Raw genomic sequence first — 27,635 nt, forward strand, 5'->3', positions numbered from 1 at the left:
ATTAAAAAGGTATTGTGGCTTTATATATATACCACACACACACACAATACATATATATATCTATATATATATATATATATATATATATATATATATATATATATATATATATATATATATATATATATATATATATACATATATATATATATATATATATATATATATATATGAAAATATATATAGATATATATATATATATATATATATATAAAATATATTAAAAGGTATTCTCTTTTTTTTTAAACCCTACAAGTCCTTAAGCTGGTCAAAGGCTTCTTTTGTCCTCCTTCAGCGTGTAAAAGCAATGAAAGCATACAGTAGATAATTGTTCCTCCTACTTTTCCACAATATTAATTGCCAGATAAACATGCAGTAACATTAAAACAGATTATTCATCAATTTCTGCTAATTCTCTTGATTATATTATTGCCTAATTATATTTTGTTGTTTCATATCTTCTACCTAAAAATCGCTGGCATTTGCTCAAATACAATTTTGTTGCGGAGGTATACACATTTGTTGTAAATAGCCACAAAGTCTTCTCACAAAGGGCGTCTTGTGTTCATAAAGTAAGATACAGCAACTATAGGCGCAAACGTAACTTTTAACCCTGTCCTAATTTGAGGTCTGGATTCATAAATATTGCTGAATGCTTCGCTTATCCTGTTTCCTTGCAACTGGTGTCAGTCATTGTATGGTTTTATGAAACATAATATCGTTGTTTTCATAGTTTTACCCGTTTTCCTTGTAAAAGCTTAAGCCAGTTAAATTTGTATACCACTTTATAATGTTGCCTAAATACCCAGATTGAAGTTAAGGTTTAACTGATTACAGCAATACTTATGTCTAAAGCTTAATTTTACGTCACAGAAGATCACTGATATCCACTCAACTGCCAATCCTATTATCCTGTCACTGATTCTCTCATATCTGTGAATTCAGTAACAATTAAATTAAAATTATGTAATGATATTATAACACACGTGGCTAAGTTTTCCCTTATTATCATAATCTATAGAGAATTGTATAAAAATGTAAGTTTCCATAGCAATACATTATTTGTTATTTTATTTGACAGTAACTACCCATATCTGAATCTGGATATACATATACTGGGCTTTTCCACATTCATTTTTTTAAAAGAAATATATACATTACCAGCATTAGAATAGGCTGTCCAGCAATTTTGCAACAGCAAATCATCCATTCTCTTAACTTCATATATCAATGATACTTCCTTACACCGAATACTTTGCTAATATTGTTCTTTTCAATGTGCTTACTATACATGATTTCTACTCCTTGTCCAGCTACTTTAATCTCTGTTCGTTACTAATGTACTATTTTCAAGGATAAAAAAATACGCTTTGTACTTTAGAAATTACATTATATCAATAAGAAAAATGTCACATGCTTTTGTTATTCATAATCTGTATAGTATACTAATTATATCAATAAAACTTTATAATACACACCTCTATACTGTATCTATAAGCATCAACGATAACCTGTTTTAAATCTCTTTTGTGGAATATAATAAACAAAGATTAGCAAAGTAAAATTACATACACACTATATGCAGTATCAGTTTATGGTTTCCTTCTTTACATTCAGTGTTCTAAACCGAGTAATATTTTTCACAGTTTTTTCTGATTATTATCACTACAGTAAAGTGGTTTATCAAGACCTCATTCTTAAATGAAGATTAAAAATGAGACAAGGTGAAATTAGGGAGCTAAGACAGCAGAGTGAAGATTACTCTTCTTATTCATGAAGTTCAACTTGGTCACTGAATCAACATTCTCAACTCTTCCCAGGCTGGCCAAAAGATTCATTCATACAAAATATATGAATGAATTATTACTCCAGAGATGAAAAGTAAACGGAAGAGTCATGCAACAAGAGCTGAACATTGACCACATGTTGCAAGGCATTCCGAGCTCTGTGCTGGCTACTGCAATGGTCTAATAAACTTTTAAAATATGCAATATTAGGTTTCATCCCTACTTGCATAACTGACAGTTTGTGAATGTCCAGCAATAACATATTCGATGCACCACTGGTCTCAGTTAGTCATGTTAACCCAGAATGAACCTAACCAATGCTGAATGCCAGGCTTCGTTGCCAAAGAAACTTCTTAACATATTACGAATTGGCACATGATTTTGGGTAATTTCCAGCTCATGATTTTGATCCTTTGTTTTATTGTATAACTTTGATGACAATACTTATTAGAGTACTTGTAATTTTTTTCAATGAGACCCAATGAATACTAACTTCACAGTCAGAATACAAAGTAAAATAGCACCTATCACAGCTCTGGTTCTGTGACCGACAAGACTTCCACGGGCCTTTTGACTGATAGGACTAAAGTAATAACATTTGCAAACCGACTCACTGGTGTGGTCGGTATGGTCTTGGCCTGCCACCTCGGTGGCCGCGAATTCGATTCTCGGCCATTCCATTGAGGAGTTAGAGATGTGTATTTCTGGTGATAGACGTTCACTCTCGACGTGGTTCGGAAGTCACGTAAAGCCGTTAGTCCCGTTGCTGAATAACCACTGGTTCCATGCAATGTAAAAAAAACATACAAACAAACAAACCATAACATTTGCAACAGACCTCTAACTGGAGCAGTATTGGGTGAGAGGGCAAAAACCAAGAAAGAGAGCAAGTTTGTTTAAATTTTTCTCTCAGATACACAGACAAATCTGGCTATGCTCTGCTACTGAATGATGAACACAATTTATCAATTATACAGCATAAAATTTTCCTAACCAAAAATCAATAACCAAAGCTCCTTCAACCTCACATGCAATCATGGCAATTTGTTTTAATTTTTTTTAGTTTTACTGTAACATATTTGACATGCTAAACTATTAAAACTATTTCTCCATATTTTTCCTAAGTAAATTTTCTGAACATGATTGAAAACTTGAAAACGAACCTCTTGCTCATTGAACAGCTAACCGGAGAATTTAGAATACCATCAAATCTAAAAATGAAAACGAGGGTCACAGGATCAAAACAGGTCATGTCTAAGCTCGAGAGGAATAAAAAATGACCTCGAATAAAGCATGACTTCTCATCTCAAACAGCATCTTTAAGTGCCTCGATAAGAATACAAACGAGCCATTTCTCGAGTCTCAGTGACAAATTCATTATTATTATTAAGTAGGAATGGAAAGAGAGGATTATGGAGATTTAAAAAAAAAAGGAGTTAAAGTACCCGAGCAGTGGACAAAAATACATGTGGGCGCCGACAGTGTGACTGGATGCCCTTACAGCTTATTTGTTTTGCTTACCCAGACACTTGGGCTCTCTTGGAAAACGGAACAAGGCAATGACCATTAATCATACTGGACAGAAACCGCCCTAGAAAACAAGAAGAAGAAGAAGAGAAGCATCTCAACGCACCCTTCTCTTTTTTTCTCTCTCAAAGCCTTAGACCAGTGATTCCCAACCTAGGCTCCGCGGAACCCTGAGGTTCCTCATGGGGGTTCCGCAAGAAGTCTTGAAATAAATATGTATTGCATATGACGCTGAACTGAATTTATCCAGCTCGAATAGCAGCGGTAGATATTATATATATATATATATATATATATATATATATATATATATATATATATATATATATATATATATATATATAGAGAGAGAGAGAGAGAGAGAGAGAGAGAGAGAGAGAGAGAGCCTGTAGATAAAGGTTCCCTAGTATATGAAAAAATTGTTTCAGGGGTTTCTTGAAGGTATAAAGGTTGGGATTCACTGCCTTAGACCTTGCTCTCATCTCATTGACTGTACGGCTTTGAATATGACCTTGCTTGGCTAAGCGAGCTTTCTCCACAAGGTGAAATATGTAAAAAGTCTGGAATTAAAATTTCATTCCCATGTCTTCATATATATTTTGTTTATCTGAAATCAGCGTATTTTGGGGTCGTAGGATGAAACTACGTGGTTGGACAGTCGCTGGTATGAAGACAAAAATAACTGTAAACTGCCGTCATAATCACAAACAAAAATTAGCAGTTCAAAGAGTTTTTAGAAAAGCAGACAAAATAAAATTATTAAGGAAAAAATATTAAGGATTTGACTACATAGTCACCAGTCAAAATGAAAAACACAATATGGAGAATTTTGATCTGGTCAGAATTACCACTGGTAAAAACCTCCCTATTTTTCAGGATGCTTTCATACTTAGACGCCTAAGCCAATTCATGAATTGGGTTAGGAAATATCCAATATGAAGTGTGTATTTATGTGTATGTGTGTGCGTGTGTGAGTGTGTGTGATGCAAATAAGGAAAAGAGCCCAATATCGGCGATGCACAATAAGCAGGCAGTGATCATTTCGTAATCAATTCTTTCCGGCAAAAACCAGAGTAACTATTTTGTTTTCAAAAGTGAAAAATATGCGCTTAATATTTTGCAAACATTTTCCAATGAATGGAGGCATTCATTACCAACGCAATCTGCCAAAATGTCAGGTTTCTGTTGAAGGGATAATCCACATTAAATTAGTCAATCAGCAGTCGCTTTCGCCTCTCCAGTTCGAAGGGAGTTGCATGGACTCTTCTGATTGGCCAAAAGCATTCTGGAAGGTTTTCACTGTTCAGTCAGACTGAAACACTGGTTCCGTTGAGTCTTGTTGGCTGATGTCCTCCGTCAATGTGGCTTTGTGAAAACGAGACTTGATAATCAAGGATGTTATCGTTGACTGAGGTGAATTAATCTATAGTGGGTGAGAACTGCGTGAATACAGACATTTCAGAAGCTTAGTTTTATGGTCACACCCAATTTGGCGATTCGTTGTCGTCAAAGGTGTGTTAGGCCGTGAGAGACCTGCAAATGTTGCTTTCCGAAGGCCTCTGGTGATTAATTTCATCTGTATATGAGGGGATCTGATAATATTGTAAAGACAGAATATACCGCTTCGGATCCCAAGACCAGGCCTAAGGAGAGTGCCAGCGTAGCCTGGGCAATGTTTGGCATTCAGTCATGAGTATTGCATCGCCGGTTTGTTTAATTTCAACTTGAAGAGCGATGCTTCAGTGCAGTGTACATGGAATCAAATGGTTGTGAATGGAGTTTATAACTTGGTGGGGTAAATTTATCGAGTCTTTTTTAAATATAAATTTCGTAAGCTATGGAGACATTTGCGATGTCTCCTGCAGTTTGCCTGAGGGCCATTCTTTGTGCTCCTCAAAACTCCAGATACTCATGAGAGAGAGAGAGAGAAAGCGCAGTCACTTTTGCTGACGCAGAGCAGCGCCGCAGTAAATCGCTGTAGATTTACAGCAATCAGAAATAGCAAACTCAATAATGAAAAGTTGTTCAAAAAGTCTAGCTTGCCTAATTTCCCAATTTTTTTAAGATTTGTCCTGACTTACTACCAAAGGAGCATTTGAGGAGGACAGGACCCATAGCACTGCCTTTCTGAAAGATTCCAAGTCGTTCATACTATTGACTTCCCCAGGAATTTCGACAATCTGCACAAGATTCAAAAGGCCGCTCATCGTATGAATACTTGGTAGACATTTTTGGACAATGGCGGATTCTTGGGTAACTGCATTTTGGACGAAATCATTCAACTCAAGGTCGTTCATGACCAACGGAAAGTCCTGCACCGTTTAGGTTTCTACGAGGATACTGGGATTATATGAAGGTGCAGTGTTCCATAGTTCCATCTTTTACGTTCTATTGTAAGGACCCAATCCACTGTGAGCATGATCAATCGTTACGAGTTGAATTTCTTTAGTAGAATAAATGTCTTGAACAGTAAACAAACCGAACGTGAATAAACAAAACTCCAGTTTCCATAAATTTCTAAAGGCGAGAGAAGTCAGTATGTCTTGAAGGCATTCTATGCCTAGAATTGCAGTAGGCCTATTGATGTCTACTGTGCTCTCTATTTTGTACATCTGGTGCTTTTAGTACGTTTTTATTTTCATCCTATTATAGTTTACCTTTTCGTTTTAATTTATCATTTTATTTTAGAAAGTTTCGAAAATACTGAGCTGTGCAAATTCCACCGTAGATGCTGGCACCGACATAACGCTGTTGTTGTTGTTGTATTAAGCCAACACTTCTTATTGGCACTGGCCTTTCCCTTGTTCGGCCCGTAGCAAACATTCCGCTGTCACCTAGTTACTCTTGTGGTGTCGGTGACTGAGCTCAACGCTGAAGGAGGTTGCTGGGTTGTTAATCTTTGAGATGCTTTAAAGATCATTTCATTATTTCATTGTGGTCTGGGGATTATGCTTTTAAAATCATTTCATTGTACTCTGGGGATCAGGTCTTCAGCGTCTCTCTCTGATGTCTCAATTTCAGTTGCAGTCTTCATTCTCATTTCCGTCAAAGGTGTGATTCCAATACGTTTGCGCAAGAGTTCTACTTGTGCAGAATGGGTTGTAGTAGCGCTTTCGTTAATAGTTTCGTAGCGACTGACCACTTCGTTGTTTTGGTCAAAAGCCGGTACATAGTTGTTTTCGCTTACTCGGGAGTGAGCCTACAAACTATTTCGTTGTTGTTGTTGTTGCCTTGGGGAGGGATAAGGAAGGGCCATGGGAGAGCCTATAAAGATCTGAAAAGGGTGTTTCGGGTTCAGTTAAAGGTACAGGAATTTTAGGATAGGTTTGATTTAATTATTAGTGAAAATTTAGAAATAATATGCATGTTAAAAATTGCAGAAAAATTATTTCTAATATAATATAGCATTTTTTGTACTGTCGTTATTGAAACAATGGGCTAATTTTCAATAGGTTTTAGCACATTTTAACTGATTTGATGCACTGACTTTAAGGCTACATTTCTGGTCAATTATTTTGTGTTAAGGCTTATAACTGAGAATATATGAACATGTTTAATTTGTCCTAATTTGATCTTTGCTGAGTAGTACTAATTATGGGTATTAATTACGTTATGATAGGAATATAATGGAAAAATCAGGCACGCATCCAGAGTACGCTGGAAGTCTCATCTTTTCCTTCCGAGTGTTTTATTTCTAAATTCATCCTTACTGTCCTTCCCCCGTTTTTGTAGCAAACCCGGTGGATTTATTTTTCCTTAAAGGTATATGCCAGCCCGACCTTGTTGATCAGTTGCTTCGGTTTTTTTTTTTTTAAATGACGTAAGGTGGCAAGCATACATGCATACTCAGATTTTTTTTTTTTTTTTTTAAATGTAAATACTACTGTTGTTGATGGTATTGCTGTTTATTCTGTTGATTTCTTATAGTGTTACTACTGTTAGGAGTTTACAAGTTAAGATTTTGATTTTGTTAATTTTCATTCTTTCGGGAGACATTGAACTGAACCCTGGGCATGTTACTTACTACAGCAAGAAAATTTGCAAAGTAATTTACTCAGATATTCCTGATTTAAGGTTAAATTTTCTTTATCTCCAGAGTTGTACCAGTAACTACGATTTGTTTTTACTTAGTAACAACTCAAAGGTCAAGTTTTAATTCCGGGGTATAATGCCCATGACTTTATTTATCATCGCAACATCCCACACGCGCAAGGTATGGCTGTATACTATTAAGTCTGGACAACCTATTTATCTTCAGAAAAACTTGGTGTGTAGTTGCAGGAAGTTCTTGGTTTTAAAATTTTCAGGAAGTTCTCTAGTGTTTATTTGCTGTTTACCGTAATCCGAATGTCGCAGATTCTATATGACTGCTTTTGGAGAAGATTGGTATGGCTAAGTCACAGGATTCAAAGGCTTCATTCGTTATTTGTGGAGACTAATGCTATGCACAGTGAGTGGCTAGATTCAAATTCCACAGATCAAAATGGCCGGTGTGCTCTTGAGTTCTGTGTATCCTTCGATTCTGTCCAGCTAATTGGGGAACCCACACATATTTCTGGTAACAAATTAGACCTCATTTTCACAGATGTCCCCAGCCGTTGTGATCCAAGGTCTGGGAATATATATATATAGACACTTCTGATCATTGTACTACTGAGATGAACATACCTGTCAATTAGTATACCCCATATTCCACTACTGGAAAAAAGTCTTGTTCAAATCCAGATCAAATGGGATCACATTATTGAAACCTGTCAGGCACTTAATATTTCAGAGCCTATTTTAGATCCTGATCCAAGAAGAAGTTGAATGAAATGCTGATGGCTATTTAAATTAGATATATTCCTAGGATGGTCATCAAATTTAGGACAAATGACTGTCCATGGTTTGATGATAAAAGTAGACTAGTGTAGCATGAAAAAGTCCAAATTCAGCACATGGAGACTAAATCGTTCAAATAAAAATTATGCCATTTTTGTTGAGTCTCGCCGTGCTGTGTACAGAACTTACTATACAGCAGAGAGAAATTACGATACTTCCTTGAAGAAGAAACTTGAAGGGATTACTCAGCCTCATCTGTGATGGATCAAATTAACATCCTGTCTTTGGGTCGTGGTCGTCTTCCATTCCACCAACACTAACAGATGATGAAAGATCGGTCACTGGCCTTAGGGAAAAGGGTAAACTGCTTCATCAAGTTTTTCTGGCCAAGCATTCAGCTGAGTATGTCCCCCTCCCTGATACTTGTCATCCTGAACCTCCTCTTACAAAATTCGCATTTCGCTCCAGTGACGTTAAAAAAATTCTGGATAATCTTGATTGCTGGGGTTTCTTCCCTTTTTTTTTTTTTTTTTTTTTTTTTTTTTTTTTTTTGTTTTTTTTTTTTTTTTTTTTTTTTTTTTTTTTTTTTTTTTTTTTTTTTTTTTTTAAGTTTCTAGCGCGTTTTCTCCCAAGTTTAGTAGATTCTATAGATTTTTATGTTTACGTAGTATCTGTGAGGATGAGTACAAGCTTAGAAATACAGTGCCTGTTCCAAAGGGTGGCAAATCTGCTGACTGCATTAACTGCAGGCCAATTTCTATTATCCCTGTGCTCTCCAAAGTTGTTGAAAAAGGTTTTTTTAACACTCTGTAAATATGTTGAATCTAAAGGATTGTTAGCTGATAGTCAATATGCATGTAGGAAGCAGCTAGGTAGCTGTGATACTCTTTTTAGACTTGACATGCCATTTGTAAGGGAACCTTGATAAGGGTCGTGAGTGCAGAGTAATTCAGACAAGTTCTACTGCCCTTTCTTAGTGTGGGTGACGAAAACTGTACTGCATATTCAAGATGCGGTTCAGCTATTATGCACTGTTTTGTGGATTTTAAGTCCTTAGTAATAATAACTCCAAGGTCCTCCACTTGTTCTACACTATTTGTCATTACCAAGCAGCATGTAGTTGGCATGAGGGTTGAAAACTAAGTGTGGTTTTATACCCTTTTACTCAGGCTATGTTTGTATGGAGCAGTTTCAAAAGCAAATCCCTACTACTACTACTACTACTACTGAATTGTTGAGTGCATAACTTGATTTCTGAGATTTAAGGAAGGAGTCACATTTAGAATATCCAAAGTGAACTTTCCTTGTTACACAGAAGATGTTTTTAGCATCTTGTATATATATATATATATATATATATATATATATATATATATATATATATATATATATATATATACAGTAGTACCTCGTATTTCGAACTTAATCCGTTCCAGAAGGCTGTTCGAAGTACGATTTGTTCAAAATATGAAACGAATATCCCCATAAGAAATAAAGGGAATCTGGATAATTTGTTCCAGCCAACCCAAAAAGTCCCCCTTTTCACATTTTTTCTATCATTAATGTGTTCAAATGTTAAATCAAGAGTGTAAAGTAATGAAACAGTACGTTATATGAATTAAAATTTTCTAAATTTTATTTTTTCCCTGTACGATTTTACGAACTGTTTGTAAAATGGGTGCCGGCGGGCTGGGGAATGGAGGGAGGAGAGACGACAACCCTCTTGAGCAAACCGAATTGATTGCAGTATGCAAAGGTTGATAACAAAATACATTTTATTCATATTAGGTACAATGATAATAATATTAAAGGAATTGATAGTGTGTGTGTCCGATTTTGTCTGAGAGAGAGAGAGTGAGTAATCAACGTGTTTACACTTGATTCTTAAGTGCACGAAATAGATTAATTATGCCACAATACATCAACACATCAACTTACTGTTGGCAAACGGCAGACTTTTAAAACAAACATGAGGATTTTACAAACAACTAAGTTATAAGTCAAGAATGCAAGAAAAGGAAAGAGAAATAAAATAACTTCACAAGGAAGCCGTTTAAACAAACAATCGAAAGCATGCAGAAGCTGAAAGCTGCGCCAGTTTGTTTATCACAGAGCTGAGCTACTTTTACAGTCGTAAAAAGCAATTATCACTAGATTGGTATTTTACCGTAAAAAAAAATAAAAGTTATTTGGGCAGATCAAGTGTAAGTGAAAGAAATGGGGGAATAATCATCCCAGATCGGCTAATAAGTCTATGGTAATCTCTCTCTCTCTCTCTCTCTCTCTCTCTCTCTCTCTCTCTCTCTCTCTCTCTCTCTCTCTCTCAACGCACCGAACACTGACTCAAGCAAGCTTTTTTTTTTACCGTGTTGCATTTGTTTTCATGTTTTATCATTGTTAAATTTATTGTGGAATATTTATGTAAATTAGTACTGCTTTTACGTACATATTATAGTAAAGATTTTACTGTCTCTTCTTCTCTCCTCAACAATACCACGACGCACGATAACTTAAAATCTTTCATTCATTATTCCTAAAAATTATAAACGCTACCTCCCTCTACATCAAGTTAGCTGTGTATCACCACAATGACGAATGATTTTGTTAATCATTTGTGCTAAGTTTTACTGTGAAAAGCTTTGTTCCTTCATTTACTATTTTGTTAATATTGTAACTCAAGGTCCAAAGAGTATAGGTGGTCTTGTCAGCGCTGACCCAAAATAAGCTTCTGCCAGGTAGAGCGTGTGACGTCACCTCAACTTCGCCTTAGGCTACCACGAGGAAGGTTCTTTATTAATACAATGGACAACAGCAAATACTATACGTGTTTGCGGATGCTCAATATCTATTAGTTAAGCTTTTTGGAAATAATTCTTTTGACCATGGATTCATATTGCCGGATGGTACAGTTGCCTCAAAGTGTTCCTTTACCCCATCCCCTTCTGTTTCATGATAATGGTCTGGTAACACAGCAATGAAGCCTGTTTGTCTTGTAACGACGGATGTGAATGGTCGAAGCTATTGGATGTCAATGTTCATATTTTTCTAGAATCACTACTGTAGACAATATGTTAATGATATACGAATAATAGTTCACATTACCAGTGAACTGAGTCGTTGTTAAACAAATAGAAAAATAGTATAGTAACAGAGCAATAAAAATAGCAATGGTAAAAATCATATTCAGTCCTCATTAACCATAATCGTCAACCTTTGTTCCATTCAGGTGTGGCTGTGCAGGCGCTTGTTGGGATCCTACTTTTGTTCATGGTAGATCATTATTAGGTGTCAATTTCAGAACGTTATATGAATGGAAATACGCTTTGGATTTGCACAATCCATCTATTTGTAAAGTAATGAAATTATAAACCGCAAATACCAAGACCTATATATATAATTTCATAAAGGCAACTATGATAGGCATTGACAGGTTACGATATGAAAGGCTTTTGGGAAAATTTATAGAACACCAGATGTATAAAGGAACTAATGTATCCAGTGTGTTGTCACTCATACTTGTTTTTTTATTCAAGCCACTTCTCACCAGAGTAGCCTAGACGGAAATTTCTCTGGCCGATATTTAACTCGAGTCATCCGAGTAACAACACACCTTAACCACCCTGATGGTCCTTATATACTAACCCAAGAGTGGATAAAAGGAATAGTTTGCAGTCGATACGAGTTTTCATTTCAAGTCCGTCTCTTGGGGATTCGTGACTAGATTTCTTGTCGCTTCAGTCTCGAATTTGTCGACTATTTATAATCCCTTGGATTTGTCAGTTCAATGAATTCAAGATACATTTTGCTATTTTTGCGTCCTTGTCCATTAATTTTATTTTTATTTTTAATAAAATTATGATTGAAACTGAATTTGATTAGTTTTTTTTTGTTTGTGAAAATGAGCACCAAACTAATCTTAAAGGGAACACGCAGTTCATTTGGCTACATCCACTATAATGTTATACATTCTTTTTCATGTTTAACAATCACTGTTCCTGATTCCAGTAATTGCAGCTTTGTATTATCCTTGATCCTTCCCTGATTAGAGCATCAGTGTCGATTTTTGCTTTCCTTATCGTTAGGATATATTAAATGAGAGTCCGTTCAACCAACGGCTCCCCCACCCCATTACTGATTCTCCAGCCGCCACCCCTACCCCTCCACCCCCCCCCCCCAACCCCGGTCCCTTACCGATCCTCCAGCCACCCCAGCCTCCCTCCATCCTCAGTAGCCCTGCAACCTCCCAGGTCACTCCTCACGAGAATTGGGATGTGTGGAAAAATTTCAGTAATCCTAAAAACCAAATTTCAAAGGTCACATGACCATTCTTTCCCCTCTTTTACAAAGCTCTCGAACTGCAGTCTAAAAAGTTCTGTTTGCCTTTGCTTAATGGTCAATCCTTGATATTCTAATATCTTGTTTCTTGTTCTTGATTTTTTTGGGAGGGGGTTTTGGTTTGGTCATAGCACCTAACTCATTCATTCTCCTCATGATTAGAAAGCAGCAGTACTTAGGTCTAACAGAATTAGTGTTTGCCCTTGATGGTGGTAGCCAAAGGTTTCTACAAAATTGTTTTATTAACTTATTTAATTTTCTGATAAATTTGATTTGACTGGCATTTCACCAAGCTTAATTTTCCTTTTGAAGCAATGAAATCCATTACAAACTATTATATGTTTATAAGGAATGTAGATGACTACTTAATGGAGGCAGCATTGAAGTCTCCTGTGACCTGGAGACTTCAATGCTGCCTCTAATAAGTAATCATCTCTGTTCCTGGAGACTTCAATGCTGCCTCCACTAAGTAGTTATCTGTGACCTGGAGACTTCAATGCTGCCTCCACTAAGTAGTTATCTGTGACCTAGAGACTTCAATGCTGCCTCCAGTAAGTAGTTATCTGTGACCTGGAGACTTCAATGCTGCCTCCAGTAAGTAGTTATCTGTGACCTGAGACTTCATGCTGCCTCCAGTAGTAGTTATCTCTGTTCCTGGAGACTTCAATGCTGCCTCCAGTAAGTAGTTATCTGTGACCTGGAGACTTCAATGCTGCCTCCACTAAGTAGTTATCTGTGACCTGGAGACTTCAATGCTGCCTCCACTAAGTAGTTATCTGTGACCTAGAGACTTCAATGCTGCCTCCAGTAAGTAGTCATCTGTGACCTGGCGACTTCCAATGATGCCATCCCAGTAACAGTAGTTATCTGGTGACCTGGAGAGACTTCAATGCTGCCTCCAGTAAGTAGTTTATCTCTGGTTCCTGGGAGACTTCAATGCTGCCTCCGTAGGTAAGTAGTTATCTGGTGACCTGGAAGAACTTCAATGCTTGCCTTCCCACTAAGTAGTTAAATTCTGTGACCTAGCGACTTCAATATGCCTGCCTACCACCTAAGTAGTATCTGTGGAACCTGGAGACTTCAATGCTGCCTCCACTAACGTAGTTATCTGTTGACCTTAGAGACTTTCAATGCTGCCTCCAGTAAAGTAGTTATCTGGTGACCTGGAGAACTTCCAATGCTGCCACTCCAGTAAGTTAATTAAATCTCTGTTCCTGGAGACTCCAATGCTGCCTCCACTAAGTAGTTCTATCTGTGACCTGGGATTGAGACTTCAATGCTGCCTTCCAGTAAGTATAGTTATCTGTGACCTTGTGAGACTTCAGTTGCTGCCTTCTAAGTAAAGTAGTTATCTGTGACCTGGGAGGACTTCAATGCTGCCTCCAGTAAGTAGTTATCTGTGACCTGGGAGACTTCAGTGCTGTCCCTAGTAAGTATTATCTGTGAACCTGGAGATTTCAATGCTGCCTCTAGTAAGTAGATTATCTCGTTCCTGGGGAGGACTCCAATGCTGCCAACATACACTTAAGTCGTTATCTGTGACCTGGAGGACTTCAATGGCTGCCTCCACTAAGGTAGGTTATCTGTTGACCTTGGAGGACTTCAATGTCTGCCTCCACTAACGTAGTTATACTGTGGACCATGGAGACTCCAATTGGCAGCCTCAGTAAAGTAGTTATCTGTGACCTGGAGATTTTCAATGCCTGCCTCCACTGAAAAGTTAGCTTATCTGTGCACTTGGAGGAACTTCAAATGCTGCCTCCACTAAAGTAGTTATCTGGTGACCTGGAGACTTCCCAATGCTGCCTCCAGTCAAGTAGTTATTCTCTGTTACCTGGAGGACTTCAAATGCTGCCGTCCAGGTAAGTAGTTAATCTGTGACCTGGGAGACTTCAATGCTGCCTCCACTAAGTAGTTATTCTGTGGACTGGAGGACTTCAAGTGCTGCCTCCACTAAAGTAGTTATCTGTGTACCTAGAGACTTCAATGCTGCCTCCAGTAAGTAGATAATCTTGGGACCTCTGGAGACTTCAATGCTTGCCTCAAGTGAAGTAGTTATTCTGTGACCTGGAGACTTCAATGCTGCCTCCAGTAAGTAGTTATCTCTGTTTCTGGAGATTTCAAGGCCTGCCTTCCAGTAAGGTAGTATCTTTGTGACCTGGAAGACTTCAATGCTGCCTCCCACTAAGTAAGTATCTTGGGGACCTAGGACTTCAATGGCCCTGGGCCTCACTAAAGGTAGTTATCTTGTGCCAATGGAGACTTCAATGCCCTGGCCTCCAACTAAGTAGTTATCTGTGACCGGAGAGACTTCAATGGCTGCCTCCAGTAAGTTAAGTATCTGTGACCTGGAGACTTCAATGCTTGCCTCCAGTAAGTAGGTTATTCGGTGACCTGGAGACTCAATGGCTGCCTCAAGTAAAGTAAGTTATCTCCTTTTTCCTGGAGACTTCAATGCTGCCTCCAGGAATTAGTATCTGTGACCTGGAGACTTCAATGCTGCCTCAGTAAGGTAGTTTTTTTTATCGTGGTGACCTGGAGAAATTCATTGCGCTTCCAAGTAAGTAGTTATCTTGGTTCGGAGACCTTCCAAATGCTGCCTCCAAGTAGGTTTGTTATCTCTGGTTTACCTGGAGACTTCAATTGGCTGCCCTCCAGTAAGTAGTTATCTCTTTCCTGGAGACTCCGCAATGCCGCCTCCCAGGTAAGGTAGTTAATCTTGGGACCTGGAAGGACTTCAGTGCTGCCTCCCTAGTAAGTAGTTATCTGTGACCTGGAGACTTCAATGCTGTCCTCCGTAAGTATATCTCTGTTCTGGAGACTCAATGCTGCCCAAGTATAGTTAGTTCTCTGTGATCCTGGAGACTTCAATGCTGCCTCCAGTAAGTAATTATCCTTGTTCCTGGAGAGTCCAATGGCTGCTCAGTTAAGTAGTTGATCTGTGACCTGGAGATTCAATGGCTGCTCCAGTAGAATATCTTCTTCAATGGAGACTCAATGCTGCCTCCCCAGTAAGTAGTTATCTTGTTGACCTGGAGACTCCAATGCCGGCCTCCAGAATAGTAGTGTATCTGTGACCTGGAGACTTCCAGGCTGCTGCCTAGTAAGTAGTTATTCTGACCTGGAGACTCAATGGCTGCCTCCAGTTTAAGTTAATTATCTATGTTCCCTGGAGACTCCAATGCCTGCCTCCAGTAAGTAGTTATGTGATGAGGACTTCAATGCTGCCTACAAGTAAGTTTTTATTTCTGTGCCTTGGAGACTTCAATGCTGCCTCCAGTAAGTAGTTATCTGTACCTTGGAGACCTTCAAGCGGCCTCCAAGTTACGTAATTATCTGTCCTGGAGACTCCCATTCCGCCTCCAGTAAGTAGTTATCTGTGACCTGGAGACTTCAATGCTGCCCAGTAAAGTAGTTATCTGTGACCGGAGATTTCAATGCTGCCCCAAGTAAAGTAGTATCTCTGGGGACTTCCAATGCTGCCTCCATAAGAGTTATCTGGGCCTGGACTTCCCCCCCCCAATGCTGCCTCATAAGTAGTTACTGTGACCGGGAGACTTCAGTGCTGCCTCCATAAGTAGTTATCTGTACCCTGGAGATTTCCAATGGCGCCTCCAGTAAGTAGTTTATCTCTGCCTGGAGACTCCAATGCTGCCTCCACTAAGTAGTTATCTGGTGACCTGGAGACTTCAATGCTGCCTCCACTAAGTAGTTATCTGTGACCTGGAGACTCAATGCTTGCCCTCCCATAATTAGTTATCTTGCCGGGAGACTTCCAAGCGCCTCCAGTAAGTAATTTATCTGTGACCTGGAGATTTTCAATGCTGCCTCCATAAGTAGTTATCTGTGACTTGGAGACTTCAATGCTCCACCCTAAGAGTTTTTCTGTGACCTAGACTCAATGCTGCCACCAAGTAAGTAGGGTTATCTGGGCCTGGAGACTTTCAATGCGCCTCCAGTAAGCCCAGTTCATCTGTGACCTGAGACCTTCCAATGCTGGCCTCCAATAAGTAGCTTATCTGTGACTGAGGAACTTCAATTGCTGGCCTCCACTAAGTTAGTTATCTTGTGACCTAAGAGTACTTCCAATGCTGCCTCCAGAAGTAATTATCTGTGACCTGGAGACTCAATGCTGCCTACCTAAGGTAGTTTATCTGTGACCTGGAGATTCAAGCTGCCTCCGTAGTAAGTTATCTCGTGCCTGGAGACTCAATGCGCCTCCGTAAGTAGTTTATCGTGACCTGGAGGACTTCAATGCTGCCTCCACTAAGTAGTTATCTGTGACCTAGGAGACTCAATGCTGCCTCCATAAGTAAGTATCTTGTGACCTGGAGACTCCAATGCTGCCTCCACTAAGGTAGTTATCGTTGACCATGAGACTTCAATGCCTGCCATCCAGTAAGTATTATCTCTGTTCCGGAGAAACTCCAATGTGCCTCCGTAAGTAGTTTATTGTGACCTGGAGACTTAAATGCTGCCCCCAATGTAAGTTAATTCTTCCTGCCGGAGACTCCATTGCGGCCATCCAAGTAAGTAGTTACTCTGTTGACCTGGAGACTTCAATGCTGCCTCCAGTAAGTAATTATTTCTTTGTTCCTGGGAGACTTCAATGCTGCCCCCCAGTAAGTAGTTTCCTGTGACCTGAAGATTCAGCTGCCTCCAAGTAAGTAATTATCTGTTTCCGGAGATCCAATGCTCCCGTAAGTAGTTATCTGAGTGAGACGTCCAATGCGCCTCCAGTACTTGTTTATCTGTGGAAGCTGACTTCCAATCTGCCTTCCCAAGTAAGTTAGTATCTGTGACCTGACTTTCCCAAGTTGCTGCCTCCAGTAGTAGTTATCTGGAACCTGGAGAATTCAATGCATTGCCTCCAGTAAGTTAGTTATCTTGACTGGAATCATTGCTATCTAAGTGAGTTTATCCTGTGACCTTGGAGATTTCAATTGTGCTCCCAGTAAAGTAGTTATCTTGCCTGGAGACCTCCAATGCTGCCTCCAATAAGTAGTTATCTGTGACCTGGAGACTTCATGCGCCTCCACTAAGTAGTTATCTGTGAACCTGGAGGGACTTCAATGCCTCCGCCTTCCATAAGTAAGTATCTGTTGACCTGGAGACTCAATGCGCCTCCAGTAGAGTTATTTGCCTGGAGATTTCAAATGCTGCCTCCCAAAATGTTATCTGTGGACTGGAGACTTCATGCTGCCTCCATAAGTAGTTATCTGCCTGGACTTCCAATGGCAGCCTCCAAGTAAGTAGTTATCTGTGACCTGGAGACTTTCAGTGCGAAACCTCTGTAGTTAGAATCTGTCCGACCTGGAGACTTCAATGCTGCCTCCAGTAAGTAGTTATCTCGTTGACCTGGAGACTTCAATGCTGCCTCCAGTAAGTAATTATCCTGTTTACCTGGAGACTCCAAATTGCTGCCCTCCTAGTTAGTTTTTCTGTGACCTGGAGACTTCAATGCTGCCTCCAGTAAGTAATTATCTTGTTCCTGGAGATTCCCAATGCTGCCTCCAGTAAGTGTTATCCTGGTGACCCTGGAGCACTTCAATGCTGCCTCCAGTAAGTAATTATCTTGTTCCATCGGGAGACTCAATTGCTGCCTCCAGTTAAGTAGTTATCCTGGTGACTGGAGACTTCAATGCTGCCTCCAGTAAGTATTATCGTTGCCTGGAGACTCCAATTGCGGCCTCCAAGTAAAAAAAAAAAAAAAGTATTATTGCCTGGAGACTCAATGCTGCCCCATAAGTAGTTATCTGTGACCTAGAGACTTCAATGCCTCCCGTAATGGAGTTTCTGTGACCTGGAGACTTCAAGTGCTCCTGCTCCTAGTAAGTAGTTATCTGTGACCTGGAATTCAATGCTTGCCTCCATAAGTATTATCTGTGACTTGGAGACTTCAATGCTCCTCCCAGTAAGTATTATCTGTGACCTGAGACTTCCAATGCTGCCTCCAGTAAGTATTTTATCTGTGACCTGGAGACTTCATGCTGCCTCAGTAAGTAAGTTATCTGTGTGCCTGGAGACTTCAATGGCTGCCATCCATTAAGTAGTTAATCTCTGGTTCCTGGAGACTCCAATGCTGCCTCCTGTAAGTAGTTTATCTGTGACCTGAGAAGTCAAATGCTGCCTAGAAGTAGTAGTTATTCTCCTGTCCTGAGACTCCCTAATGCAAGCCTCCAGTAAGTAATTTATCTGTGACTGGAGACTTTCCAGTGCTGCCCTCTAGTAAGTAGTATCTTTGTGACCTGGAGACTTCAATCTGCCTCCTTAAGTGTTATCTGTGACCTGGAGACTTCAATGCTTCCTCCCATTAATTAATTTGTCTGTTCCCTGGAGACTTTCAAGAATTGCCTGCCATCCAATGTGTGTATTACTGTGACCCTGGAGACTTCAATGCTGCCCTCCAAGTAGTTTATCTCTGTTTACTGGAGACTTCAAATGCTGCCTCCATTAAAGTATTTATCCTCTGTTCCGGGAAGACTCCAATGCATCCTCCATAAGTATTTCTGTGACCCTGGAGACTTCAGTTGCTGCCTCTAGTAAGGTAGTTATCTGTGGAACCTGGAGACTTCAATGCCGTCCAATAAGTGTTATGGAACCTGGAGACTTCAATGCTTGCCTCCCAGTAAGTAATTATCTCTGTTCCTGGAGACTCCAATGCTCCTCCAATAAGTATTTATCTGTTGCCTGGAGACCTTTCAATGCTGCCTCCAGTAAGTAAGTTATCTCTGTTCCTTTGAACTTAATGCCTGCCCTCCAATAAATAGTTTATCTGTGACCTGGAGAACTTTCCAATGCTGCCCTCCAGTAAAGTAGTTTCCTTGTTCCTGGAGACTTCCAATGCTACCCTCCAGTAAGTAGTTATCTCTGTTTCCGGAGACTCCAATGCGCCCCAGTGAGTAGTTATCTGTGACCTGGAGACTTCAGTGCTGCCTCTAGTAACTAGTTATCTGTGACCTGGAGACTTCAGTGCTGCCTCCACTAAGTAGTTATCTGTGACCTGGAGACTTCAATGCTGCTACCAGTAAGTAGTTATCTCTGTTCTTGGAGACTCCACCGAATGCTGGCCATCCAGTAAGTAGTTTATCTATATCCCTGGAGACTCCAATGCTGCAACCAAACCCAGTGAGTAGTTATCCTATATCCCTGGAGACTCCAATGCTGCAACCAGTAAGTAGTTATTTATATCCCTGGAGAATCCAATGCTGCATCCAGTAAATAGTTATCTATATCCCTGGAGACTCCAATGCTGCATCCAGTAAGTAGTTATTTATATCCCTGGAGACTCTAATGCTGCATCCAGTAAATAGTTATCTATATCCCTGGAGACTCCAATGCTGCAACCAGTAAGTAGTTATCTATATCCCTGGAGACTTCAATGGCTGCCTCTGAGTAGTAGTTATCTGTGACCTGGAGACTCCAATGCTGCCTCCAGTAAGTAAGTTATCTGCATCAATCCACGGAGACTTTTAATGCTGTCCTCACAAACCCAAAGTAGTTAAACCTGTGTTCCTGGAAAACTTCAATGCTGCATCCAAAGTAACTAGTCCATTTCTACAATCCCTGGAGACTCCAATGCTGCCTCCAGTAAGTAGTTATCTGTGTTCCTGGAGACTTCAATGCTGCCTCTAGTAAGTAGTTATCTGTGACCTGGAGACTCCAATGCTGCCTCCACTAGGTAGTTATCTGTGTTCCTGGAGACTCTAATGCTGCCTCCAATAAGTAGTTATCTGTGTTCCTGGAGACTTCAATGCTGCCTCTTGTAAGTAGTAGTTTCTGTGTTAACCTGTGGTTAGACTTGGTTCAATGCTGCCTCCACTAAGTAATTATCTGTGTTCCTGGAGACTTCAATGCTGTCTCCACTAAGTAGTTATCTGTGACCTGGAGACTTCAATGCTGCCTCTAGTAAGTAGTTATCTGTGTTCCTTGAGACTTCAATGCTCTCTCTAATAAGTGGTTATCTGTGACCTGGAGACTTCAATGCTGCCTCCAGTAAGTAGTTATCTGTGTTCCTGGAGACTTCAATGCTTCCTCCACTAAGTAGTTATCTGTGACCTGGAGACTTCAATGCTGCCTCCACTAAGTAGTTATCTGTGTTCCTGGAGACTCCAATGTTACCGCCACTAAGTAGTTATCTGTGTTCCTGGAGACTTCAATGCTGCCTCCACTAAGTAGTTATCTCTGTTCCTGGATACTTCAATGCTGCCTCCAGTAAGTAGTGATCTATATTGCTGGAGACTTCAATGCTGCCTCCAGTAAGTAGTTATCTGTGTTCCTGGAGACTTCAATGCTGCCTCTTAGTAAGTAGTTATCTCTGTTCCTCGAGACTTCAATGCAGCCTCCAATAAGTAGTGATCTATATTCCTGGAGACTTCAATGCTGCCTCCAGTAAGTAGTTATCTCTGTTCCTGGAGACTTCAACGCTGGCTCCAGTAAGTAGTTATCCATATCCCTAGAGACTTCAATGCTGCCTTCAGTAAGTAGTGATCTATATTCCTGGAGACTTCAATGCTGCCTCCAGTAAGTAGTGATCTACATTGATGGAGGCTTTAATTTTTCTCTCTAGTAAGGTGTTATCCATATTCCTTGAGAATGGGCCTGAAAGTACTTAAGTTTTAGTAAAATACTATATTAATACTCACAAGTAAACAATTTATACTCGGTAATCTTGTGGGTTTCTTTTTTCAATGTAAGGAATTTTACAAGAATGGAAATTTGAAAAAAAAAAAAAAAAAAAAAAGGATATATAGCTTCAATCACACTGTATTTCTTGAGTCCTATAACAAAGGCTAATATGAAATTATGGTTGTGAAAAAACTGAACATGACAATTGTGTATTACTACATAGTTTTTAGATAGGTGCTATAAATTCTTTTATGAAACCAGCCGATTGTAATAAAGAAAACTCATAATTATATAATTAGCTTGGGGTGTTTTACTTTTTAGCAATGATTATGACCAAGGACCAGCTCAAATGAGGGGAGAAATTTAGCCATTCAAGTTAATGTAAATAAATAAAATCAAAACCAGACGAATACTGAAAGCAAAAGCAATTCAATCCAGCTCTTATTTCTATGTATCTACCCATTTAAGGTGCATCTGGTTGCAAGGTCAAATTGCTAACTTATATTCAGTATTAAAAGTGAAATACCTTACAAAGCACTTAATTACATTACACAGGATAATTCCATTGTAATTCCATTGTCAAGTGGGTCTTTAACAATCGATGAATTCTCGAACTACCACCATAGTTATCATGAACTCATATGAACCTCACTATTCTGCGAATGATCATCGTGGAGTTTACTTTCATAAAAGGAAAATACAACTGATGATTTTCTTCTTGATGTTTTGTTAGGTCACTGTGGAGGGAAATTTTGAATATTGAACGAGATATTTGTAACATTTAGTTTGACTTCAATAACTTGTTTCACACCCTCACTAATATCGCTGTGTCGCCGTCCACAAAGAGACAGTAATATTGTGAGGGTATGAAATTGACACTAAATAATGATCTCCCAGGAACAGAAGTATGATCCCGGCAAACGCCTGCAGCAGCTACACCTAAATGGAACAAAGATTGACGATTACGGTTAGTAAGCACTGAATATGATTTTCACCATTGCTATTTTTATTATTCTGTTATTATACGATTTTTCTGTATATTTAACAACTTAATTCCCTAGTAATGTAAACTATATTCTTATATCATTAATATTATTAACACATTGTCTACTGTAGTGATTAGAAAATATGAGCCTTGGCATCCAATAGCTCGACCATTCACATCCATCGTTTAAAATAAAAGACAAACAGGCTTCATTGCTATGTTACCAGACCATTTCATGAAACATAAGGGGATGGGTAAAGGAACACTTTAAGGCTACTGTATTTTGTAATATATGCTCATAATGGTCCAGTAAGTAGAGTTAATAAAGAGGAATGAAGTGATCTTTGGACAGCTTATATAAACTTTCTGAAAAACATAATCAATGTTATTATAGATATGCAACGAATGAAAGTTAAACTTGCCGCGCAACTGCTGTCCAAAAAAGTAGCTACTTATAAATCTTTTGATCACTTCGACAACCAAGGATATTTGAAAGAGAAGGGCTGGAAAATTACAAGCCATTTCATTCGGCTTGTTGATAGATAGTTTGATTTGTTTTATTCTCGACTGCCAAACAGATAGAAAAATCATAAAGAAATGCTTGCGTGACTAAACCTGTAAATGAAAAACAAAACAATCTTTAAAGACATGAATAAAACCGCTAGAGAAATTAAGTGAGAAAAGTACAATACTCTATCCTTTTGTCTAACTGTGCTGAAAATGGCAAAATAAAAAGTTGGCATGACGTATACTCTGAATTACAGACTAAATCAGGTTGGGTTGGGGCACTTTTTTGGTTGCAAAAGTCAAATGGGAGCGTACGATCAGCACCCATCTCCAGTTGCATTTAAACATCGTCTCAGAGCCCACCTTTTAGGAAAAGACAGCTCACTTGTAAGCTCAAAGAGCAGCGTTTAAAGCTGCAACAGTGAGCATGTAACATCTGCCTCATTTTCCCAGTCTCTGACAAGCAAGACGCATCATTCGAAGACGAAGGAAATCCCTTCAGGAAGAACCCAGTATATCAGCAATTTTATTTTGCTTACCAGTATTTAATAGGGATGATCAAAGTGATGACTTCAAAGACCAGGAAGTTAAAGAACAAACATAGGAAGATGCCATATGTTGGCGGGTTCATTGCTCGCAAGTTTCCAAAACTGGAACATTTAGAAGCAAAAATAACAAAGGAAGATGACACAAAGATTGGTGCCATAAGCTTTAGTGAAGGGAAACTAATGAACCTGGTGTTCTTGATCGTTTGAAATGTATGGATAGGATGTTTGATTCTCACCATGGGAGGAAAATGTTTTAACAGCCTTAAAAGGAGCGATAATTAAATTAGCGGATATAATTAGCAGTTACATCCAAATAACTTCAGAAGTCGAAATATTTTGTTCCATGCTGTACAGTTTTTAGAATTCGAAATTTGAAGACACACATTAGTAGTTCCAGAAAAGCGGTGCATATATTGAAAAAGTTAGCGACAATGGCTATATGTGCAAAATGTGTTTTTATGAAGATCTGTTAAATGTGTAATTTAGAGTATATATATTATTGTTTAGAATGTTCTTTATTAACTCACTCATGATTATTTAAAATATTAAGATATAGTTTTAATTCTGACTATTATTTTCCTCCTAATAACGGATAAAAAGAAGAAACCAAAGGTAGGTTTTCTATAATTTCAATGTTATTTGGCGAAAATGTTCTAATGATCTCTTATGATTATTCTTCTTAACATAGTAGTATTTAGAAAAATAAAAAAAGAAAGTAAAGGCAGGATTGCTATAGGGTTAAGGGGCCTGACTGCGGTTATTGTGAACGTCACGCACCTAGCCGTTTAATCCTGTACCCCAGTGTAAGCTGCGCATGACAAGACCTTATATTCTCTAGACCTTTGCATCAACAAGACCCACTCGGCACACCGAGCACTGGCTCAATTAAGACTTTTTTTTTCCTTTTTTTTTCTGTATTGCATTTGATTGTTTTCATATTTTATCATTACGTTCAATTTATTGTGAAATAACATTATATTTTTTATGTGAATTGGTACCGCTTTTACGTACATATTATAGTAAAGATTTTACTGCCTCTTCTTCTCTCCTCAACAATACCACGTGCATGATAACTTAAAATCATTCATTCATTATTCCTAACAAAAAAATAATATACGCCTACCTCCCTCTACCTCAAGTTGGCTGTGTATCACCGCAATGACGACTAATTTTGTTAATCATTTGTGCTAAATTTTACTGTGAAAAGCTTTGTTCTTTCTTATACTATTTTGTTAATATTGTTCAACTAGACCGTCTCACTCGGCGTTAAATTTATTGAGAAATTCCCTTTTTATTTGAATTGTTATTGCTTTTAATACATACAGTAATATTTAAACTCTCTCTTCTCCTCTCCTCAACATATCAACGCTCCCTCGTTCAGTCTCAAGTCAGCTGGGTGTGACGTCACCGCGGTTACATACGATTTTATACATCTTTTATGCTAAATGTTATATTGAAAGCTACATTTTATATTAAATGCTTTATACTTTAATGTATTTTGTCGAATATTGTTATCGTTTAAAACTATATATTGTAAATGAAAAAATAAATTAATACAGTTTAACTTGTAAGACCCAGTAGGCCGTCGAATACAAGTATAAACTAGATAATCAATCTGTTCGAAGTACGAGCATTTGTTCGGCAAACAATAGAAAATTTTCTCAAATTTTGTTCGAAAAAACGGAAAGTTCGACATATGAAACGTTCGACAAACGAGGTACCACTGCATATATATATATATATATATATAATATATATATATATATATATATATAATATATATATATATGTATATGTATATATAATAAGCAAATTAATGATAGTTGTTTGTAGAACATTAGTCTTGCCATGATGCAAGTGAAAGCAGTGTCAAGACACCTCCATTCTCTTTCAGTGAAGGCCTTACTGAGAACCAGTGATTTGATGATGACAAGAAGAATACTGGCGTCCAACAACAGAACATACCCCAAGTAAGGGATCATAATCTCTGAGCTTATTTAGTCCTATAGTAGACACTGTCGTATTTATAACAGACTTCTTGCAGTTTCCTGAGTTTTCCTTCTCCCTTTTAGCCTTTGTAGATGTCGTTCAAGTCGTGCGATGGCGTGTATATATATAAAAGACTTAAGGTGACTGGTGTATAGTTGAATTAATGCACAGCACAACTGTAAGGTCATCCTCCTGTAACACTTATAAAACTTTTATTGCTTTCAGCGCTGAATGACCTCATCGTTCCCAGCGTTTGGTCTTTGGCCTAAATTTTATATTTAATTCTATTCCAACTTCTCTTTTTCTGTTGCTTGAGAAGGCGATCTTTGCCTAGATAGATCCTATGGCCGTTTGTACATCTTGTTCTCCGACCATGGTGCCCCGTCTGCTGTGTCAAATTGCCTATTTATATGTGATATTTACAGGCACTTTTTCTTTGCGTGTACTCTTTTCAGACTTCTCTAATTTCTGTCTCCATGCATTTATTATCTATCATCAGAAACCTTTTCTTAAACTTCTGGTAATAAAATCAACTCTATTCAATTTTCCACTTCTCTTGGGTCTGCCTAAACTGCTTCTCCCTCTACCTCATTTGATTAACCTGGTTGTGGGCAGTATGACTGGAACGCTAGTGCTACCTTTCGTATATATCTAAAATATTTTGTCACTTATTTGACTCTCGTCACGTTTGCTTTTTACGGTTAGAACAAACCTACTCTTTTCTAGTGTTAATACATAACGGTTGTTTGGTGCCTCGACCAGCTTGGAATGAAAATGTCGGCGATTTCACAAAACTATTCAAGGCAGAATAGTGCTCCTAATATTTTGCTTAGTAGCTAATGCTTAGGGCCTCCACAACCATAGGAGATCGAGGTTTTATCATTGTCACAATGTGATCTACTTCATGGACACTTTAGTTTTCCATTATGTAGGCCTAGTTGATTAGCACGGATATTCAAGAAGGGTTTAATATATACTTGTGCTGGATATTTCAAATGATGAAAGAACTTTCAGTGAGACTGAGACTAGGTGGATTGTCGAGTTGGACAGAATGTTAAAGAAAGAATGTTAAAGATGTTTGTGTTAGTCTGAGTTAAGCATTCAGTTGGATACGATGTGTGTGAGAAACAGAAGTAGGATACTTGCTAGATGCAATGCTGGGAAGCGTTGATAAAGAGAAATTGAAAACGCGTCAGAAAGGGCTATATATAGGCCTAAAATTTGCGGAGTTTTAGACAAATTGGTTGTCATAAGTGTAAGGAAGGAACCATAAGTAAGATATAAACCAATATTAAAAAGGCAGTTGTGTTAATCGAGTTACAGAAATAAGAGACAAATCTGAAATTTATTCTTCAAGTTACTCGTCTTTCCCGTTTGATAACTTTTCTGTTCAGTCAATCTAGACCTGATATATACACGTAACCTTACCCAATTAATACTCTGGACTTTATAGTGGCAATAATTAAAAGCCTTTTGACTATAGTGTAAAGCCAAACAATAGAATAGATCTTTTATTTCCCTCTAAGTATTTATGGTACTAATATTCTACCCTGGGAAGAATGAGATGGTAGCGTAGGCCTAATAAACATCAGTATAAAGATTAATGGTCACTTTCTCGTGTATGGGACTTAGACTTTGACAGCGTAGTGTCGATTTTTGTTGGTGATCCACTCTTAATTGCAGTGTGATTATCAAGGCTGTTAACGTCCAAAAATTTGTAATTAATAAATGTATATGTAAAAAAACTAATGAATCTAATTCCCATAACTCGAGAATGATCAATTGGTCATAGTTACATATTTCATAAAATCTTCCTAGCACGAATATATCTAGGGAGGCAAACGTCTGGTGAAGTGGACGAATACACATCGAGAAAGTGAAGTTTTCGACAAATCTTAATCTCTCTCTAGCATCGTCGTGGTCTGTTTATTTTCGGAGACCCTTCTTCGTAGATTTAGTTTTAGTTTCGATAGCTACTTCATTACTCTGACTTATCCCGCGTTAAGTTTAATTAGTGGTAGCACAAGTCCCATTTAATTTGTAGTTATATAGTTCATCCTAGGCCTACGTGTACTTATTACCTTTGCTATCTAGCTGTAGGCGAGGTTGTAGTTTATAATAGTTTATATCTTAAATTTTTATATCACGAATTATATATTTAAATAGTATATTGAAGCCTGTTCAACTGTTTCAGTACACAATACTAGTATGCTGACTGACCCATGAAAAGTTTTACCTCTGGTCATTTCAGATGTTGGATTTCAACTAACTAGTGAGGAACCTTCTCAGGTGGATAAGGAGTATGGAAGAGAGCAGACTACTAGGAGAATCTGTCGACAGCCTACTCGAGTACCTGTTGGTCTTTTCGGACCCCTGATCACTACAGATGTTGAATTGCTATTAGTGAGGAACCTTCTTCAGGTGGATGAGGTGTGCATGGAAGAGAGCAGACTCCTAGGAGAATCTATCGACTGCCTACTCGAGTACCTGTTGGTCTTTTTCGGCCCC

General features: G+C 38.4%; 1 long non-coding RNA gene across 2 annotated transcripts in view; it reads left to right on the forward strand.

The window, feature by feature from the left end:
* Positions 1-4,550: 4,550 nt before the first annotated feature.
* LOC135225666 (uncharacterized) overlaps positions 4,551-27,635 on the forward strand; it is a 33,015-nt gene continuing 9,930 nt past the window's right edge. The window contains exons 1-3 of one of the 2 annotated variants that reach the window (XR_010317063.1): positions 4,551-4,727; positions 25,033-25,108; positions 27,379-27,515. This is a non-coding gene — a long non-coding RNA (uncharacterized LOC135225666). Of the gene's footprint in view, positions 4,728-25,032; positions 25,109-27,378; positions 27,516-27,635 lie in introns of those variants that run through there. The other variant, XR_010317062.1, reaches the window with a different exon arrangement.

This window comes from Macrobrachium nipponense, chromosome 13, assembly GCF_015104395.2.
Source record: "Macrobrachium nipponense isolate FS-2020 chromosome 13, ASM1510439v2, whole genome shotgun sequence".
In the NCBI taxonomy this organism is placed as follows: Eukaryota; Metazoa; Arthropoda; class Malacostraca; order Decapoda; family Palaemonidae; genus Macrobrachium; species Macrobrachium nipponense.